Source organism: Sorex araneus, chromosome 4 (genome assembly GCF_027595985.1).
Source record: "Sorex araneus isolate mSorAra2 chromosome 4, mSorAra2.pri, whole genome shotgun sequence".
NCBI lineage: Eukaryota > Metazoa > Chordata > Mammalia > Eulipotyphla > Soricidae > Sorex > Sorex araneus.
The window spans coordinates 109,369,085-109,383,112 of NC_073305.1; the positions used below are offsets into that span (position 1 = coordinate 109,369,085).

The 14,028-nt window shown below is 38.8% G+C and overlaps 1 non-coding gene across 1 annotated transcript; it reads right to left on the minus strand.

Moving 5' to 3' along the window:
• Positions 1-512: 512 nt before the first annotated feature.
• On the minus strand, positions 513-611 carry LOC129404739 (small nucleolar RNA U13). The gene has a single exon (XR_008630095.1). It is a non-coding gene; the product is annotated as a small nucleolar RNA U13 (small nucleolar RNA).
• Positions 612-14,028: the final 13,417 nt, after the last annotated feature.

The window sequence follows — 14,028 nt, forward strand, 5'->3', positions numbered from 1 at the left end:
AGTAGTCTATCTTTAGCTAAGTGGTTCCTTAATACCTTATTTGTGACATATCTTTGTATATTTCCAATATAATTTTCCTTTTTAAGCTATATCTCTGTATAAAACTTCATATATTGATATTAAACACTGAGTAAAACAGCCTGATAGTCAAATCTACATGTAAGCTTTTTTTTTCTTTTTGGGTCATACCTGACAATGCACAGGGGTTACTCCTGGCTCTGCACTCAGGAATCACCCCTGGCAGTACTCAGAGGACCATATGGGATGCTAGGAATTGAACCCGGGTCGGCCGCGTGCAAGGAAAATGTTCTGCCCACTGTACTATTGCTCCAGACCCTACATGTAAGTTCTTTTGATGTTACTTTTGTTTTGTATTTGAGCATGATCAAAGTGAGGACATCAGTGATGTCATCATGAATTTCTTTCTAGCCAGTGAATTAGTTGGGCCTCAACACTGGCAATATAATATCTGTCATGAAAATAAGTCTTTAAAATAAATTTTTAAAAATTCATGACATGTTAGTAATTCATAAGTCCTTATAAGGTTGAGGGAGACACTTGTCACAGATGCAAAAACACCCATTCTTCATGCTGATGAACCACAAAAGTATAAATTGAAGTATTTTTCATACACTTTTGGTGCCTACCAAGCCCCAGGCATGGTAATTATGTTGGTCATAAAATCATATCAAGGAAAAATCTAGACACTATGAATACCTTCATATAGCTTTAGTTTTAATCATGGATAAATTTTAAGTTAAAATGCAGTTTATAGGAAACAAGCCTATTTGTTCCTTTAATAGTGAAGTAGTCATGAAAAACTTCCCTGAAATAATTATACTTAAGTTATTGTCTTATAGATAAAGATGTTCCTGTGAAGGAAACAGGATGAGGTCTTGAAGAGAGAAAGGACTTAGTACACACTATTTATAATAAGAGTAGATTGAAATGTAGGGAGGGATGAAAAGCCCCTGAATTTTATGCATGATTTAAAACATTCACATCAAAGTGCGAATCTGCTAAACACAATGTATTCCAGACTTTGAAGTTTTAAGGATATAATACTAAGCAAAATAAACACAAATATCCAGAGTCCTAAATATTTCATTCTAGCACTTAAAAATATTTAAATTATTGTTGGATGGAGAAAGGAGTGAGGAGTGAGGCAAACCAGTACACAAATGGTGAATTCAGTGCAAAAATGGTGAATTTAGTAATACGATTGGAAGATTGTGATTTTATAAATAATATCGTTTGAATATGTATTTCCTGTATTTATAATCAAACCAGGGGAAAACTGAAAAGTACATGGATACCAAATAATACCAAAAAAAAGAAGATACAACTAGTCATGGGGCTAGAGAAAAAGTACAGCAGGTAGGGCACTTGTTTTGCATGTAGCTGAATCCAGTTTGATCCATATGGTCTCCTGAGCCCCACTATGAGTGATCCCTGAGTGTAAAAAACTAAGGCACGCAGATAGCTGTGTGCACTCACGGGCTCTCTGGGTGGCTCTGTCTCACCACCCGTGTTCGGTGCTCTGGGACCGCTGTGTATGGACTGGATCGGGACGGCCGTTAGCCAAGGACAGGAGAAGGAAGAACGAGGACCAAGCTGGTTTCTGATTAGTTACCGTTTATTTAATCTTCCATCTTTCTCATCTCCCACACTCCCACCTCCGTCCTCTCTCTGGATCTACCGCAGCATCTCTGGATTTTCTTTCACTTTGTCTCTCTCCCTACTTGTCTCTCCCACCTTGCACTCTAGGCTACACACAGCCAGGTAGCAAAATCATCACAAGAAAGCCCTTCCTGAGGACTGGGCATTCCAACTCCCTTTCTGACTCTTAAGGTGTTTTTCTCCTTTCCTTAGTCCAAACACTCATTAATATCTTAATACTAGTTATTTTTGTATGGACATAGCAAGAGATATATTGAGTCTTGCAAGGCAGCTCTCCTGGGAACATCTTGCCACAGACTCAACTACAACACTCAGCCCAGATTAACATTCCTCACCCTAGCAGAGTCCAAATCTAGTTATCACTGTTTGGATCATGACAACATTTGTTCATGACCAAGCTCTTAACTATAGTTAAGCATTAGGCACTTTGGCCAGGCCCATCTCGATGCCAGGGTAGCACACAACTCACCGCTTGCCCTGGGTCCGTCCTGTCCCTCGTCGGGACCCTGCTTTGGGGGTTGCTAGGGCACTTGTTTTGCATGTAGCCAAACAAGTAGGAAGTAAGGGCAGCTGAGGCTTAGGTCAAGAGAACAGATGCCCAGGAGGAAAATATCAAGTAGAGTCAAATGACTCCCAGGTTACAAAAGCATAGTATTTGCTAAGTCTTCCTGTGTCCATACAAAAAGGACATGGCTCTGAATAAACTATGCAAAGGACTCAAGGAGAACAGAAAGACAATATTAACAAGTCAACAGAAGACTAAGAAAGAAGCTACAAATAATAAAGAGGAATGGGAGCACTGTAACAGGAGTAACCCAATAAACCTAAACTACCTGAGGCTATGTTATCCTACACCTGAGCAGAGTCAGGAACAAGCCCTGAGAACAGCTGGGTATAACCTTCACAAAAAAAAACAAACAGGGATGTACACTAATCATAAATCTAGTTGGGTTCAAGATATTAACATGAATATATAAAATCAAAATCCAGAGGAATATTTTCTCAACCTGTAGTCAGATTGAGAATACTGGAATTATGGTGTGGGAATTTGAAGAAATTGAAATGGAGAGTATTTCAGTAATCATAAAAACAGAAAAAATCCTTGGACCAGAGAGATAGTCCAGCAAGTTAGGCACTTGACTTGCATGCAGCCTGACCCAGGTGCAATCCCCAGCACCTAAAATGGTCCACCTGTGCACTGCCAGGAGTGATTCATGAACACTACTGGTTGTGGCCCTGAAACATAACAAAAAACAAAAAAATAGTAAGATCCCTTAGAAAGAATTAAGGAAAAATTCACTGAAACATATGTCCCCACATTAAGGAGTCAAAAGCAGCATATTTTGAAAGAAAAATCCAGTCTTTTTGGGTTTTGAGGGTGTTTTTGTTTGCTAGCTTTTTGTTTTGTAGGGTCAAGACAAATGCATTACCCATTATACCATCTTGTCCTTTAAAAAATCCAGTATGTAAAGTGAAATAAATAAATAAAGAGAGTCATTTCATCTACATCAGTGGAGAATCTGAACTTTGAATCATCCAGAGTCAAAATTATTGCATTGAATAAAGGTAAAAAATTAAGTATTGAAGAATTCAAAATCTAGTATAAATCTTAAAGAGAACAATGTGTAAAGAAATAATCATTTATTTCATAACTGTAGGCTGCCTCCTAACTTACAGGCACTGAATTAAAAACTAGATTTATAACAGTGGGAAAAAAGGTAAAACTTTTAGCTATTTTGTACTTTGGATCAGTATTTCCAAAGACAGTGATCGCTATTTTTCTTAAAGATTTACTTCCAAGGGAGTGCTGAGTTATTTATTTTCTAAAAAGAGCACAGCAGGCCAAAAAAGTTTGAGAACCTCTGCTTAAGTGGTGAAACATATAGATAAACATACAACATTAAAGATTTCCAACTATTAGCTTTCTTTTCAGACCTGTGCTTTTCCATGGACGTGTATCTCACTGCTTGTGTCTATGTATCTTTGCTGTTTTTCACTCTGGAGAAGCCCATATTCTCCCTTGAACACATACTTCTTTCTCTCCTCTCATGTCTGTTTTTTAAGAAAATCTCATTCAATATCTTGCTTCACTATATATCATATATATGTATATATTATGCATATATATATATACACACATATACTTCCAGCTATTGTTTGAGTGAGATTAGAGTGATGAGGAACCATTTGATAGACTTGGAGTCCAGAGATTTTCCTCCAAATGCATGTGGAAAGCTTTCTTTCTTTTTTTTCTGTTTTTGTTTTTTCAATTTTATTTTTTTATTGAGTCACCATGTGGAAAGTTACAAAGCTTTCAGGTTTAAGTCTCAGTTATACAATGCTCGAACACCCATCCCTTCACCAGTGCACATATTCCACCACCAAGAATCATAGTATACCGCCCCTCCACCCCCCATCCCCCCAGCCTGCCTGTGTAGCTGATAAATTTCACTTTACTTTCTTTTTACTTTGATTATATTCAATATTTCAACAAAAAACTCACTATTATTGTTTGGAGTTCCCCCCGCCCAACGTCGGACCTGCTGAAAAGGAAGCATTTGATAACTTTTTTTCCATTGCTGAGAATGAAGAGATAGGAGGTCATGTGGCCATAATAGCAGCCGCGCAGTTTGGGATATCTGTATTTTAGTATTTTAGTATCTAAGTCCAGAGAAATTTCTGCCAGAAGCTGCATCATTGCAAGCTCGTACCTCTCTGCTACTTTATATTCCACATACGAGTGCAATCTTTCTGTGTCTGTCTCTTTCTTTGACTCATTTCACTCAACATGATAGTTTCCATGTTGATCCACTTATATGCAAATTTCATGACTTCATCTTTCCTAACAGCTGCATAGTATTCCATTGTGTAGATGTACCAAAGTTTCTTTAACCAATCATCTGTTTCTGGGCACTCCAGTTTTTTCCAGATTGTGGCTATTGTAAATAGTGCTGCAATGAACACAGAAATGCAGCAAGCATTTCTCAGGAAAGAAGAAAGGGTCTACATAAATAACTTTACTTCACAGCTCAAGACCTTAGCAAAGCACCAAAAAAAGGAGCCCAAATCAGTCAGAAGGAAAGAGATAAGAAAACTTAGAGCAGAAATCAATGACATGGAAACCCAAAAGACAATCCGAAAGATCAATGAAACCAAGAGCTGGTTCTTCGAGAAAATAAACAAGATTTATAAACCACTAGCAAGACTCACAAAGAAAGAGAGAAAGAGAACCCTTATAAGCCAAATCAGAAATGAAAAGGGGGCATCACAACAGAAACCAAAGAAATTCAAAAGATCATCAGAGACTACTTTGAAAATCTGTATGCCATGAAACAAGAGAACGAACCTAAAAGAAATGGATAAATTCCTAGATTCCTATAATCTCCCAAGGCTGAACCAAGAAGACCTGGAGTACCCGAATAGTCCTATTAATATCAAGGAAATTGAAACTGTAATCAAAAGTCTTCCCCCCCCCAAAAAAAAGCCCTGGTCCAGACGGATTCACTAGCGAATTCTTCCAAACATTGAAAGAAGACCTCTTGCCAGTTCTTCTCAAGCTTTTCCAGGAAATTGAAGAAACAGAAACCCTCCCAAACAGTTTCTATGAGGCTCATATCTCCCTAATACCAAAAGCAAACAAAGACACCACAAAAAAAGAAAACTACAGGCCAATATCCCTGATGAACACAGATGAGAAGATTCTCAACAAAATATTAGCAAATAGAATGCAACAACTCATCAAAAATATCATACGCCCCGACCAAGTGGGATTCATCCCGAGGATGCAAGGATGGTTTAACATCTGGAAATCAATCAACATAATCCATCATATCAACAAAAGAAAAGATAAAATTCATATAATCATATCAATAGATGCAGAGAAAGCATTTGACAAGATCCAGCACCCGTTTATGATGAAAATTCTCACCAAAATGGGGATAGAAGGGACTTTCCTCAACATAGTCAAAGCTGTTTATCACAAGCCTACAACAAGCATCATCCTCAATGGGGAAAAACTAAGTCTTTATTTATTTATTTATTTATTTATTTATTTATTTTGCTATTTGAGTCACACCCGGAAATGCACAGGGCTTACTACTGGCTCTGCACTCAGGAATCACGCCTGGTGGTGCTCAGGGGACCATATGGGATCCTGGAAATTGAACCCGGCCAACCGCATGCAAGGCAAACGCCCTACCTGCTGTAATATCACTCCAGCCCCTCATGTGGAAAGTTTTACAGAAAACTAAGACTTGATTGGCAGGAAATAACTCAAAGAACTGGATCACATGTCTTTAATGCACAAGGTATCAAGTTTGATCCTTCTTATTGCTTGCTCCCCACAACCCTGGGAACCACCCTCCCACCCCCACCACCTCCCCACACACAGAAGCACCTCTGGGTATAGCCCTTGACTGCCAAACCCATCAAACCTACACAGCTAGTCTGGGTATCAATAAGAGTGAGTCCTAAGCACTCTGGACCTCCTTGAGTGTCCCGTTCACCCCCCAAAACAATGGACTATGTAGGAATTGAGTTTTGGAAGGAGAGGACACTGACTGAGGACAGATAGCAGATTGATTGAGACAGTGTGTGTGTATCCATGTGTGTGTTCTAAAGATTGAAAGAATTCAAATAGTGATGATAGAGAGACCATAAACCCATGGAACCAATGGAAGGTGGATTTTGTTCTAATCATTAAGACTTCAGTCAATGTGAAAAAATTTGAATATATAATAAATTAAGTTTAGCATGCTATAAAACTTTATAAATGCTATAAAACTTTTAAAATGCTATAAAACACTCTGGCAATGTTACATGAATGGGGGAGGATTCAGACTTTATTTTTACATACACTCTGGGTTTGGAATTGTTGTTACATCACTATAGAGTGGAAGGTTATGAATCCTCATGAATAAATTTGAATTACTCACCATGACTTTCTCATCATCCAAAGATTGATTACTCAATAGGGTCAGAAGCTTGTTTGTATAACAGAAGAATGACAGAGTAGAGCAGTCTAAGGGTTCCAGCTTAAAGACGGACGTAGACAAGTTAGAACACTGATTTTATCAAATATTGGTCACGTGAGTGCACATAATTCTGTCACTGTTACTGTCGTCACTGTCATCCTGTTGTTCATCTAATTGCTTGAGTGGGCACCACTGATGTCTCCATTGTGTGACTTCTTGTAACTGTTTTTGGCATATGGAATATCTCACAGGTAGCTTTCCAGGCTCTGCTGTGCCGGCAGGATACTCTCATTAGCTTGCCAGGCTCCCTGAAAGGGACAGAGGAATTGAACCCAGGTCAGCTGTATGCAAGGCAAATGCCCTACCTGCTGTGCTATTGTTCCTATCCATATAATTCTAAAATACATTTTATATTATATGATGATGGTGGCATCTAATTATTGTAGTGCACACTAGACTTTAATAATTAAAAAGTGACTGAATTTCTCTATAGAAATTAATGTAATATGTGTATGTAAAATAGCAAAATTATTACAAAATGACCTCAGAAAAGGCACTATTTTCTTAGCTATAGTTTTGGAGGATAGTGTTATGGAACTTACTTAGAAATGAGTAGCTAATATGGCAATATAAACAAGGAAAAGTAAAAACTGCTGAAATGTTAATATACAGAATGTAAATTCATCCTGAGAGCCCACCATTTATAACACATTCTTCTTGACCTAACTTGTCAACACAGAGTATTGATTTTCATTCTGAAAGACATGGTACAAATCAGAATGACCCCAATCATCACTGGGAACAGCTCTGGAGCTGTGCTCTGACTGATTCCTGGCACTGCAGAAACCTTGCAGCACCTCATCCTTCAGTTCTCACATTGAACCTACTGTCACATAGGCTGAACTCTCCCAACAAAGGACCCTTTGGTAATTTCCCTTCCACATGACCTTCTGAGCACCCCTTGGGAAACTCCCCCAGATTTTTTTTTTATTTTTGGGTCACACCCAGCGATGCATAGGGGTTACTTCTGACTTTGTACTCAGGAATTACACCTGGCAGTGCTCAAGAAACAATATGGGATGCTGGGAATAGAACCCGGGTTGGCTGTGTGCAAGGCAAATGCCCTTCCCGCTGTACTACTCCAGCCCTTCCCCCAGATTTTTAATAATTACTCTGAACCACCTGATTTAGTGTGCCCTACCCAACCAACCTTCATTGTTAATACCCTCTGCAGACAAATCTAAAGCTAAAGTGAAGTCAAATTTGAGAACAAAGGCTTTTAGTCTGGCAGTTTAAATTACTGTGGCTCCAGTGAAGATCTTCATCCCAGTGTCCCAATGCTAAAAACTTATGTAGTTTGAAAATCTGGATACGAATCCTAAGGCAAGCATCCCCTTTTACCAGAACAGTAGTCACTGGCATTCTTTAATGTACATTTTGTTCATGGAAAATAATTGTTCTAAGGTCAAGATAAAGCATGTAAGTCATAGATGTATAGCAAATTTCTTTTAATCATTTTGATATTTTTACTTTATTATTTTTTTATTAGTGAATCACAGTGAGGGTACAATTACAGATTGACATATTTTCGTGCTTGTGTTTCAGTCATACAATGCTCGAGTACCTATCCCTCCATTGGTGCCCATTTTCCACCACCAATGATCCCAGTAACCCTCCCACCCCCGCATCCCACCCCCCACCCCACCCAACCTCTCTGACAGGACATTCCCTTTTATTCTCTCTCTCCTTTGGAGTGTTGTGGTTTGCAATAGAGGTTTTGAGTGGCCATTGTGTTCAATCTATAGTCTACTTTCAGTACGCATCTCCCATCTGGAACGAGTCCTCCAAACACACTTTACTTGGTGTTCCCTTCTCTATCTGAGCTGCCTTTTCCCCACAGCATATGTGGCCAGCTTCCAAACCTTGGAGCAAACCTCCTGGTACTTATTTGTACTATTCTTGGGTGTTAGTCTCCCATTCTGTCATTTTATATTCCACAGATGAGAGCAATCTTTCTATGCCTGTCCCTCTCTTTCTGACTCATTTTGCTTAGCATGACACTTTCCATGTTGATCCACTTATATGCAAAGTTCATGACTTCATCTTTTCTCAAAGATGCACAGTATTCCATTGTGTAGATGTACCTAAGTTTCTTTAACCAGTCATCTGTTCTTGGGCACTCTGGTTTTTTCCAGATTCTGGCTATTGTAAACAGTGCTGCGATGAACATACAAGCACAGATGTCATTTCGACTATACATTTTTGCCTCTTGAAGATATGTTTCCAGAAGTGCTATTGCTGGGTCAAATGGGAGCTCAATTTCTAAATTTTTGAGAATCGTCCATATTGTTTTCCGAAAGGGCTGAACCAGTCAGCATTCCCACCAGCAGTGTAGGAGGGTCCCTTTCTACCCACATGCATGCCAACACCAGTTGCTTTTGTTCTTTTTATGTGGGCCAGTCTCTGTGGTGTGAGATGATATCTCATTGTTTTTTTGATCTGCTATCTCCCTGATGATTAGTGATGAAGAGCATTTTATCATGTGCCTTTTGGCCATTAGTATTTCCTTCCTTGAGAAAGTTTCTGTTCATTTTTTTGCCCCATTTTCTGATGGGGTTGGATATTTTCTTCTTGTAGAGTTCAAACAGTGCCTTATATACCCTTTAAAAAATTATTAGTAAATCACTGTGGGGTTCAGTTACAAACTTATGAACTTTCATCTTTGTATTTGGTTTACAGCCCTCCACCACTGCCCATTCTCCTCCACCAATATTCCCAGTATCCCTCCCACCACCCCCACCCCAATCCCCACCACCCCACCCTGCCTCTGTGGCAGGGAATTCCCTTTTGTTCTCTTTCCTGTTAGATGTTGTAGTTTGCAATAGAGGTATTGAGTGGCCATCATGTCCGGTCTATAGTCCATTTTTGGTACGCGGCTTTCAACCCGAGTGGGTCCTCCCAATATTCTCTACTTATCAGATGGGTATTGTTTGAATATACTTTCTCATAGTGTAGATTGTCTCTGTATTCTGGTCACTGTATCTTTTGCAGTGCAGAACTTTCTTATTTTAATACAATCCCATTTGTTTATCTCTGTTTCCACTTGGTTGATCAGTTGAAGATACCTTTAGCTTTGCCGACCTTGTCTTCAATGTACCTTATGATTGTGGTCTGATGTTGAAGTCCTTAATCCATTTATATATGACTTTTGTGTATGGTGTTAGGTCAAGGCCTAAGCCCATTCTATTGCATGTGGTTGTCCAGTTATGCTAGCACCATTTGTTAAAGAGGCTTTCCTTGATCCAATTCACATTTCTTGCTTCCTTATCAAAGATTAGATGATCATACATTTGGGGTTGTGTGTAGGGATATCCCACCCTGTTCCATTGGTCTTCAGCTCTGCCTTTGTTCCAGTACCATGCTGTTTTAATTAGTACCGCTTTATAGTAGAGTTTAAGGTTGGGGAGGGTGATGCCTCCCATCTTCTTTTTCCCAAGAATTGCTTTATCTATTCATGGGCGTTTGTTGTTACATATGAATTTGAGGATTGCTTGATCCATTTCTTTGAAGAATTTCATGGGTATCCTTATAGGGATCGCATTGAATCTGTATAATGCTTTGGGGAGTATTGCCATTTGGACAATGTTTATTCTCCCTATCCATGAGCAGGGGATATGTTTCCATTTCCTCATGTCCTCTTTTATTTTGTGGAGTAGTGTTTTATAGTTTTCTTTGTAGAGGTCCTTTTCTTCCTTAGATAAGCTGATTCTGAGATACTTGATTTTCTGGGGCAAGATTGTGAACGGGATTGCTTTTTTCATGTTGCTTTCCTCTGTCTCATTATTTGTGTATAGGAAGGCCATGGACTTTTGGGTATTGATTTTATAACCTGCAATTTTACTATACAAGTCTATTTTTTCTAAGAGTTTCTTGGTAGAGGCCTTAGGATTCTCTAGATATAGTATCATATCATTTGCCAATAGTGAGAGTTTGATTTCTTTCTTTTCTTAATATCTTTTACTTGCCTAACTGCTATTGCAAGTACTTCCAGTACTATATTGAATAGAGGTGGTGAGAGTGGGCATCCTTGTCTTGTCCCTAATCTTAGAGGAAAGGCCTTTAGATTTACACCTATTGAGGATAATGCTTTCCATGGATTTGTGGTAGATGGCTTTGACTATCTTGAGGGAAGTTCCTTCAAAACACATTTTGGTGAAATTTTTCATAATAAATGGGTGTTGGATGTTGTCAAATGCTTTCTCTGCACTTATTGATATGATCATATGGTTTTTATGTTTACTTTTGTTGATAAAATGGATTATGTTGGTTGATTTCCGAATGTTAAACCATCTTGCATCCCCGGGATGAATCACAGTTGGTCATGGTGTATGATTTTTTGATGAGTTTTTGGATTCTATTTGCTAATATTTTGTTGAGGATCTTCGCATCATTGTTCATCAGGGATATTGGTCTATATTTTCTTTGTTAGTGGTGTCTTTGTTCGCTTTTGGTATTAAGGAGATATGTGCCTCATAGAAACTGTTTGGGAGAGTTCCTGTTTCTTCAATTTCCTGGAATAGCTTGAGGAGAACTGGCAACAGGTCCTATTTAAATGTTTGGAAGAATTCGCTAGTGAATCCATCTGGACCTAAACTTTTGTTTTTGGGAAGATTTTTGATTATAGTTTCAATTTTCTTGAGAGTAATGGGTCTATTCAGGTATTCAAAGTCTTCTTGTCTCAGTTTTGGGAGATTGTAGGAATCAAGTAATTTATACATTTCTTTTAGGTTCTCTTGTTTCATGGCATACAGCCTTTCAAAACAGTCTCTGATGATCTTTTGAATTTCATTGGTTTCTCTTGTGATGTCCCCCTTTTCATTTCTGATTCAATTTATTAGGGTTATCTCTCTCTATCTGTGAATCTTGCTAATAATGGTTTATCAATCTTGTTTATTTTCTCAAAGAACCATCTCATGATTTCATTGACCTTTTGGGTTGTTTTCTGGGTTTCCATGTCTTTAATTTCTGCTCTAAGTTTTATTATTTCTTTCCTTCTGTCTGGTTTGGGTTCATTTTGTGGTCCTTTTCTAAGATCTTGAGCTGTGAAGTCAAGCTATCTATGTAGGCCCTTTCTTCCTTCCTGAGGAATGCTTGCAGAGCTATAAATTTTCCCCTTAACAAGGCTTTAGCTGCATCTCATAGGTTCTGGTAGCTTGTGCCTTCATTCTCATTTGTCTTCCTTGACTTCCTTCCTGATCCACTCATTGTTCAACATTGAGTTGTTTAATTTCCAGGTGTTTGATTTGGTTTTCTGCATCTGTACATGATTAACTTCTATCTTTAGTGCGTCATGGTCTGAAAAGATAGTTGATACAATTTCTGTCTTCCCAATTCTATTGACATATGTTTTGTGGCAAACCACATGGTCTATTTTGAAAAATGTTCCATGTGCACTGGAAAAGAATGTGTATTCTTTGTTTTGGGGGTGTAAAGTCCTGTATAGGTCTATTAGCCCTCTCTCTTCCATTTCTTCCTTCAGACCCAGTGTTTCCTTGCTGAGTTTTGGTTTTTGTTGATTTATCCAGAGGTGATTAGGCAGTGTTAAAGTCTCCGACTACTATTGTGCTGCTAGTGATGTCCTCCTTATATTCTGTTAGCAGTTGTTTTAAGTATTTACCTGGTTGCTCATTAGGTGTGTATAGTTTAAGAGTGTGATTTCTCCCTGTTGTACATATCCCTTGATAAATAGAAAATGACCTTCGCTGTCCCCTCTAATCTTTTTCAACCTGAAATCTATGTTGTCAGATACTAGTCTGGCCACCCCAGCTTTTTTGAGGGAGTTGTTTGCTTGCAGGATTGTTTTCCATCCTTTGATTTTGAGTCTGTGCTTGCTCTGATTGTTCAGGTGTGTTTCTTGTAGGCAGCAGAAGGTTGGGTTTAGTTTCCGAATCCATTTTGACACTCTGTCTTGATTGGATTGGTGCATTTAGACCATTGGCATTGAGAGAGATTATTGTCTTGGGGTTTTGTACCATCTTTCTGTAGGGTTTGTTGTCCTTGTAGGGTTTTTCCTTGTCTTACAGTAGCCTCTTTAGTCCTTTTAAGTTTGGTTTTGAGTCTATGAAATTTCTGAGCTTTTGTTTATCCATAAAATAGTGTATCATTCCCTTGAGTTTGAGTGAGAGTTTAGGCGGATAAAGTATTCTTGGTGAGGTGTTCATTTCTTTGAGATTTTTTCATTATATCCCACCATTATCTTTGGCGTTGGAGGGTTTCCTCTGATAAGTCTGCTGTAAATCTAAGGGGTGCTCTTTTTTATGTGATTTCCTTCTTTGACCTTGTTGCTTGCAGTCTCTATCCATGGCAACCATCATTCTGACTATGATATGCTTTGGAGTCTTTTTATTAGGGTCTCTTTTAGCTGGCACCCTTAGGGCTCCTTGGATCTGGATGCCTGCATCTTCCAGCTCTAGGAATTTCTTAGCAATGATGTCTTTAACTGTGGTTTTTTTTGTTGGGATTACTTCCCTGTGCTTCTAGTACTCCAGTTATTCTTATGTTGTTCCTCTTGAAGTCATTCCCTAGGACTCTGATTTGCCCTTGAGCCACTTTGAGATCTTTTGCCATTGTTTGTTGTTGCCTGTAAGCTTTCTGCAGCTCATCTTCAAGCTCTGATTCTGTCTTTGGCTGTAGCCATTCTACTGTTGAGGGCACCTACTGAGTTTTTTATTTCATCTACTGATCCCTTTATTTGTGTCACTTCTGTTTGTAGCTTTGAAATTTCTGCTCTCATTTCTTTCTGTATTTTCTTGGTGGACCATTCCATTGCTTCTTTCATATCCTCCCGTAATGTATTGAATGTCTGTTCCACGGTTACTTTGAGTTTGTTGAACATCTTCAACATTTTCTCTCTGAATACTTTATCTGAGAGGTAGTATTTGTGGGTAACCCCTGTTGAGGCTTCTGTAATCTTTTCTTTGTCCTCTCCTCAAGGTGAGGGTTTTCGCTTTTTTTCATATTGCTATGGAACTATGGAAATGGGACCTTCTAGTTCTCTAGTCCTACTCCCTCTTGCTGCAAGAGCGGATTCTGGATGAGCTAAGTCAATGATGGTAGCCTTTTTTCCCTTCTAGAATACTTCCTTACTCTCAAGTGTTCCCCTTGTTTATGTGAAGACTTGAGGCTATGCTCTCTTTATAAAAGGCTTGTGCAGCTTGTTGTGTTCACTTGCAGGTTTTGTAAAATTAGAATAAGCTAATGGACTATTGGCATAGAGTGATTGAGATGGCCAGGGTGTTCTTCAAGAAATAGGTTATACAGATTGTGACCTAAGTCCACAGAGCAGGGAAGGGAGGGGAAATAACTGCTGTGGCCC